We start from the raw sequence: 7,421 nt of genomic DNA, 5'->3' as shown, positions 1-7,421 counted from the left end.
CTTCTTTGCTATCCCCATGAAATATTGTTATCTGCAGAGCCCTGAAACTATATATCGTGCTTTGCAAGAGGTGATAGGGCTAACAAAAACACGTTCAAGAAGTCCAGCCCTGGGGCGCCTGGGTGGCTCAGTGGGTTAAAGCCTCTGCCTTCGGCTCAGGTCATGGTCCCAGGGTCCTGGGATTGAGCCCCGCATCAAGCTCTCTGCTCTGCTCTCTCTCTCTGCCTGCCTCTCTGCCTACTTGTGATCTCTGTCTGTCAAATTAAAAAAAAAAAAAAAAAAAGTCCAGCCCTAAAGAACAGGGCACATAAACTCCGAAATCCTAAGTAAGTGAGTACAATGTAGTAGAAGGCAATGCCAGACTAAAACATTACATTACCAAGAACTGGTAGACTTCTTAAAATAAGTTGAATGTGACATGGAATGCAAGGGTGTCCCCTAGGATTTTTGCCAAGAGTAAAAAGCAAATCAAAATCACAAAGTTTTACATTCATATTTTGTCTCTATCATATATTTGGCACTTCGCTTATTTAAACTTTCGTTGCATGCTATTTTCCTTTTTGTATTTATAATGATTTCACGTATGCAAATCTTGACAATCAACAGATAAAATCTGTTAAGAGATGGAACTATATCATGTATTTTTTAACCCAAAGCACCAGGGAGATGGGATATCTTCCTGTAAAGGGCAATTAAATAGAAGAGAAGGAGAACAGAAATACTAGCAGAATAGGAGATGTTAGAGCACGTGGCTTTTGAAATTACTAAAAAACAGCTTTAAAATTCCCAAGGGCCTCAAGAGAAGCTAATTTGAGACGATATAAGTGCTACATTCTTTCTAAAAAATTGGGGTTTGGGATTAGAGAGTCAGTAATCACTCAGATCACTTACAAATCACTTACAAAAAGAAAATTCATAGGAGAAACTGAGGACTAGAGAGGACACACTAACCCAGATCATATTGTTCATCTAATTTTCTCAAAAGCTCTCATCTTCCTTCCTTCTTCCTTCCCTCCCTCCCTTCCACTTTTATTTCTCAATAAATGGTAAATACTTCCAAAGCCAGGACTATGCCTTATACTTTCTCTATATGCCCCCAGAACAGCCAACAGAGGACTCGGAGGACCAAGAGAAAATACTCAATGACTGGTTGAATAAACTTGAATTTATACACCCAAGACATGGGTTTCTTGAGACTATGGTTTTAACTATCAACTCCTTAGCCTGTACATGAGAGAAAAAGGTTGGCGGAAGGCAGCTCATCACGAGGCGGGGGTACCACCCCTCCTAGCTCCTGCTCAATATACTGTTTATTTTCCCTTTGGTTTCACACTATTCCCATCATTCTCCTTCCATTTTTCTTCTGCCCTTTCTTTTTTACTCTTTTCTTTCTTCACCCCAGCCTATGACTTTAGACCCACCTGCAGTTCTCAACAGCGTTTTTCAGCTCAGTATGCCAAGACAGAATATGGTACTACATAATTTAATTTAAAAACATGGTTAAATACTTCCTTTCCTGGGCCCCTTACGTGAAGATATGGACATGGATAAGATTTCCAGACTGTTCCCTCAAATAGTCCACAGTCTAAAGATAGAGATAGGTATAGTAAGAAACAAATTATGGATTGATACTAAATCAACAAAAGACTCTAACAGTAACCCATAGGAACAAATGATTAATGTTCTGGGGAAGGAGAGAAGATTTACGCAAGGAAGTGACATGTGAGCTGGGTTTTTAAGGAAGAACAAGGATCCAACAAAACCAGAAGGAAAGGGACATTCTGGTTAGTTGATGGGACGTACAAAGGTACAAACATGTGGTGTGTGGTATTCCGTATTGCTAGGGACAAAGAAGATGGCAGCAGATAGAGGGACAGACTAATGAATCTCGATGCAGAATGCAAAAATACTTGTGCACTCTTTCAGCCACATTTCCAAAAGTCTCCACAAAAAACTCTGGAAGAAGTCTTCTATTTTTGCTCATCCTCCTTACACCTTTGCCTTCACCATGAAAAAAGCCTCTCCCACACCTCTGCTGTCTCCTGACAGGGCAGACCTGAGCTGACCTCTGAGGAAGGAGGCAAGCCCAGCCAGAGCTGTGGCAAGAAGTAAAGAAGCCAGCTCAGCTCAGACTCCATGAGCCCACGCCAGAATGATCCAGAGCAACACGAGGAGTCAAAGCCTTACAGTATGTGCTGACGTGCTCTGATGGCTCGCTGCCCTGGCAATGGCTGACTAGCTCACAAGAGTATACATGTGTTCTCGGCCATCACGCTCCCAACCAGGCTTCCCCTGAATCAGCATTTGGAGTTGAGGGCAACTCTGGGTACGCACCAGTGCCAGGCGCACTGAAGGTAATCGTAAACAGCCCAACTCTGACAGGGGCATGAGGTGGAGAACCAGCAGTGCCTTTCCGGGCTTTGTGCCGAAGGTGGAACAGGGTCCCCCTCTGTAGAGAGGGGAGTTTTCCCAAGAAAATGCAGAATTGCACAGAATTACAGTCTCAGAGAAGTGCTCAGCCACCGTCAAGTCCACATTTGTCAGAAAGCCCTTCGTGCCCAGGCAAAGGCTCAGAGATGACAATCCTGGGGAACCATGGCAACATAAGGCTTTTCTCTCATGATGTAAATAAAATCAAGTAAAAGGCCAGTTCTTGCATGGACTTCCTTCAAAAGTCCTAAGTTCACCAGAGAGATCTAAAAGGATAACATGTCATTAAAAATGCTTCTTAGAAGCACACCTAAGAAAAGACAATTATATCCCATCATATTTCTGTATAGTAGTAAAATCTGGCACTTGTTACCAAAACAAACAGGAGTGAACATTGGCAGCTCTGCATCTGGATGGCCTTATTTCCACTGGGTGCCACCCCTGACTTTGAAGATTTTATGTATATATATATATATATATGTATTTATTTGAGAGAGAGAGAGAGAGCACAAGTTGGGGGAGGAACAGCGGAAAAGGAAGAAGCCGACTCCATACTGAGCACAGAGCCTGATGCAGGGGCTGATCTCAGGACCCTGAGATCATGACCTGAGCTAAAACCAAGATTCGGACACTGAATCGAAAGAGCCACTGAGGTGCCCCATGGTGCCACCCTGACTTCAGATTGGGTTAAGTGAAACCGAAGACTAAAGCAGGGACTTGGGCCCCCAGTCTCCTGAAGGTGGCAGACGCAAGAATAGAAACCAAGTAAGAATCAAGTCAGTCTTGTATCCTGCTCTGCTACCCCTGTGGGGAAGCTTTCGTTCAGAACCTAAGGGTTTAGTCTGCATGCCACCATTTTCCTGATGTGTACACGTCATGCAGAAATTGCATTTCACATGTTTTTGTTTTGTTTTGTTTTTAATAATGAGGATGAGGACACTTGTCCCCAAGTATGAATGTCAGTGGTTAGAAGTAAGTGTGTGTTATTACACTGTAAAATGCCCGAACAGGAACTGGAAGAGCTCTGAGCTGCTCGGACCAAGAAAAACAATGAGGCAGACAGTCTTGGATTCTCTACCTTCTCTGGAAACAGAATTATTTTTATAAAATATTATCTAAGCTGTGGAACCATGAGTATAGTAATTCAGCATTACTGTAAGATGTCCCATACCCAGTTGCTACACATGAGTGTTTTAAACAGATCCCTTAGACATGATTGCTCAAGTACCAGCCCGGTCTTTGGCTACAGACAGATCATGCATTCCTTAAATAAAGCCCTGCAGGTCTCTCCTCTCAGAAATATCTACCACTTCCGGGGCACCAGGGTGGCTCAGCTGGTTAAGCGTCTGCCTTCGGCTCAGGTCATGATCCCAGGGTCCTGGGATCGAGCCCCACATCGGGCGGGCTCCCTGCTCAGGGGAGAGCCTGCTTCTCCCTCTCCTTCTGCCTGCCCCTCTGCCTGCTTGTGGTATCTTTCTGTCAAACAAAAAAATAAAATCTTTAAAAAAAAGTAATAGCTCTCATTAAAAAACAATAGAAAAGAAATATCTACCACCTCCTTCACAATATGTACCTTACATAGTGAAGGAAAATTCTATGAAAATATTAAAGTACTTCCCTAATGTGTTCAGTCAATTTTAATCAGTTGTCGTGCAATATTTTTCAACAGATTCCTTCGAAAGGCTAAAAATGTCTTATATTTTACACATCGTAGCATTGTTGCCTGTCACACACGTACACAAATTGTTGTTTAAAAGCTGCGATGTTTAAATTGAAATAAAACTTATGCTTACAGTGGTAAATATCCCTGGATTAATAGAGATGTAGCAGATATATACCAAAAATTGACTGAAGTCTGTGATATTAAAAAGACAGAAAATTTATCTAGTTTTAGCAAATGTCAAATCAGCAGCTATTGCTTTTAAGATTAATAAAAGATATAATGGTTTCTAGATAGCCTCTAAATAGAGATTACTATGAATGGAGAAGTGATTTACCAACAGTCACCACAATGAGATTTCTTTAAAGGTTACAATCATCAGTTATTTAGCTGAAACACTGCTGAGAATGCCTGGTCATTTCTTGAATAATGCATAATGTTCATTGTAGATTTGATCTGTATTATAACAATACAGATATTTCTAAAATAATGGAAAAAACTATCTGTTACCTTCCAATTGCTTAACATATCATTTCCATGAAGTAATTGACTCAGGACACATTACACACTGTCACCTGAGTGTTCTTTCTGCAAGCATAACTTGTAATAATCTATACATAATGGGCATCACAAAACAAACTCATCAACCTTTATAGACTTTTAAGAAAAGATGTGATGAATCCAGGGCAGAATGAAGGACCTTTCTGAAGCAGTAAATTAAAATGATTAAGTTTCTATATAGTTGTGTGGGACAAATTTAAATTCAAGCTTTGAAATTTAATTATTAACATGAACAATTCATCACATTAAAAAAAAAAAAACACTGCCTACATCGTGTAAGTACTTTTCATATAAATTTCCAAATGCCTTTAGGTTTATTCAAGAGACTGCTTGGAGAAGCACAAAGTATAATGTCTATCGTTTTATGGTTGGATTATGAACTACACTTCACATGATGCTGCAGGCTATTTATATAAGCTTGTTTATCCACATGAACTTCTTCAAGGGCACAACACTGAAGACCTTAATAAATTAAAATGAATTTCTTTTGATGTTGTTTCATGAATGTTTGATCAGAATGAGTAACAGGTTTGCATTAAAGAATGGGAGGACAGCAATAAAATAGACATAGATTGTACAGCAGAACCGGCTTACAGAAAGTGCCCACTGCATTCCTAGCAACTTTACGGAGAGCCACAGTCAATGGAAGAGAGTCACTGTGCTTACACTTTCACCATCACCCGTTTATAGCAGTGGGAGGACACGTGAATAAAACGGGATGCTCTGCCATCATCTCCATGGAATTTGCAAAATAATCAAATCTAGTATCTCCTTCCAGCCTCCTAAATACCCACCTCAACCTTCCCATTTCTCTCACTGATATCACCATGTCCTTCCATTAGACCGAAATGTCCATGCCAGCAGAGGCCATATTTTATCTTTTGTATCCATCTTTAGCATAAAGAGTTACAGAGCCTAATTGATTGAAGTCCACAAAGTAAAAATCATTCATCAGTCCTAGCCAGAAGCTGCGAGAATCCTGACCTGGAACGTTTGGTGAAGGGGATGCAAATCAAGTATCATTTCTAGAAACAATATGATGTGATCGAGCACCAGGCAGAAAGGCAAGACAATGGATTTTCATTTTAAATCTAATACTTGGCTTTAAACGGTTTCTAGATCATTTCCCTCATCTGTAAATGAGGGCGTGGTTCTACATGAGCTAGAAATTTACATGTCTTAGAGGTCAGGATTCTGAAAGTTAGGGTTGTCGCCTCACAGAAGAATGGACAGACCATGGAACCATTTTTCTACTTTGGTAACCACCACTACTTATCAACTGCCAACTCCTTTAAATAAAAAATGGAAATAAAGCGTAAACTGTATTAAACCCAGTCCCTCATTCAATGAATTTCCAAGCGAGACCCAAGGATCTATTTTGCACCCTCTGTGACTTCTGACCTGTTTGTTACTCCTACCCTTATCATCTTGTATGGTTTGAAATAAACATGATAACAGTCTACTGAATAAACTCTTAACGGATACAACACTCTTACTAAGATGATACTCACACCTTTAGCTTGGGAAAATCTGCTACAACTTTATCATCTGGAACATACATTACCAACTTGACATCTGTATTTTTAATGGCAGAAGGGTTGTAAAAGGACAGCATCAGTGTGCCTTGGCTTATTCATACATCTGTGAACTATGGCTTCTGGGCCAAGTCTGGCGGCAGCTGCCTGTGTTAAGTATGGTTTTATGGGAACACAGCCACACCCTGTTTTTACATATTGTCCATGGCTGATTTCATGCTACAACGGCAGCGTCTGAGAGACTCTCAAAGCCTACAATAGTTCTGAGATAGCCCATTACAGAAAATGTTTGCCCTGTTCTAGAGGAAAACAACATGTCACAATTTAAATTCTAATTTTGCTTCTCTCCTAAGCCTATGGAACACAGTTTGTAAGTACCCATGTAGAGATATGAACAGATTCACACGTGCGTATATATGTGATGACACCCCTTAGCCTTCAATTGTAAATAGTCGCTGCTTTTGATCCTTCATTTTAATTTGAATCCTGTAAGAGTTTACAGCTCCCCACCCAAAGCCCTTTCTCCAATAGCCAGGAGTACAGGACTTCAATGGTTGTTGTCAAGGTGTAACCACTTAACTAAAGCACCTAAATCCTTTCCCCAGAGTTGCCTACAATTTTGCCAAATGTCCAGCTTTGTGCCCACCAAGAGTCTAGATGCACAAGAAATGAGCAAGTCCCTTAAGTCTAATGCCCCGAATAACACACCCTTAAAGGTAGGAAAATCAATGGTCAATGCCACATACACATCAATAAACACGTGCATGAATATTCATATGCTAAACATGCTATAAATTATTAGAAGTTTCACTAACAAAAGAAAATACCTCTCTTATGTATCAGAGTGAAGAAGGCCTAAAAGCCTTTAACTAATAGAATTTTAACAATGACTGCACCAAGGATTTGGAGGACAAATAAATGTTTATATTTAAGCAGTTTTTGGGCAATATGTATGGAGACTTGAAACATTAATACGTGAATTGTTTATCAGCCAATAAAATCATTACTCAAAATACCCACTACAATTGGAGTCTGCTCTCTTCCTCTCTTTGGTTACTACATACAGGAAATATTAGTTCCACCCTCTAACAAATATTCTCATACTCCACTCCACCCATCAACAATAATTTGCATGTATTAGCATAACACAAATTAAACCCAAGAAGCACTTTAATGTAAGTCATCTCATTCTCATTTCTCTGAAACCTTACATAAAGTGACAGAATATTTTAGGC

At 40.1% G+C, this 7,421-nt stretch overlaps 1 protein-coding gene across 1 annotated transcript in view; it reads right to left on the bottom strand.

Annotated features, from left to right (window-relative positions):
* The window catches only part of LOC116861944 (neuronal PAS domain-containing protein 3-like), a 411,248-nt gene that overhangs the window by 142,902 nt on the left and 260,925 nt on the right, over positions 1-7,421 (bottom strand). The gene's annotated exons all lie outside the window — the stretch shown is intronic.

Source organism: Lontra canadensis, unplaced genomic scaffold, assembly GCF_010015895.1.
Source record: "Lontra canadensis isolate GAN:19392208 unplaced genomic scaffold, GSC_riverotter_1.0 scaffold213, whole genome shotgun sequence".
NCBI classification, from domain to species: domain Eukaryota; kingdom Metazoa; phylum Chordata; class Mammalia; order Carnivora; family Mustelidae; genus Lontra; species Lontra canadensis.
The sequence above is the reverse complement of the archived record's forward strand: the minus strand, read 5'-3'. Positions and strand labels throughout refer to the sequence as shown.